The following is a 599-nucleotide window of genomic DNA, read 5'->3' on the forward strand; positions in this document are numbered from 1 at the left end:
GTGTGAGTGTGTGTGTGTGTTTCCCTCCACAAACCCAGTCCCAAAGCCCCTGTTGTCATGGAAACGCAGTGTTTTCAACATAAAGCAATCATTAACATAAACCCTAGCTTTCCAGAATCATTCGGGAGTCTGATGTGAAACAGACACGTGGTGAGGTTGGTGTTTACCAGTCAGACGCAAATCACTATTTTATATGAATCACATTATTGCCTTATTAAATGAAATGATGAATTATCATCACTATTGCCAGTCCAGTGAAACATTTTAAAACGTTTTCATCAATGTGAGATCATTTATTAGCTCGCAAACTCAATCTGATATCAAACACTTTACACATAAATTATTAATAGATATAATCATATCCCATCCTATTAAATATTCAGTTTAAATTGGAAATATGTCAGATTGGGAAGAAAAATGATGTTTCATCTTCTGCAGATTATAAAATCCATTTTATTGCAGCTTCACAATAATAAACAGGGAATAACAAAAAATTGTCCTCCATTCGTTTTTTAGAAATCCTTCGGAAATCGTTAAAATTAGAAAAATATGTTTAAAAGTTACAATAATAAAATGTAAACTCAGAATTCAGAGAATTT

Source organism: Sinocyclocheilus grahami, unplaced genomic scaffold, assembly GCF_001515645.1.
Source record: "Sinocyclocheilus grahami isolate Dianchi unplaced genomic scaffold, SAMN03320097.WGS_v1.1 scaffold381.1, whole genome shotgun sequence".
In the NCBI taxonomy this organism is placed as follows: Eukaryota; Metazoa; Chordata; class Actinopteri; order Cypriniformes; family Cyprinidae; genus Sinocyclocheilus; species Sinocyclocheilus grahami.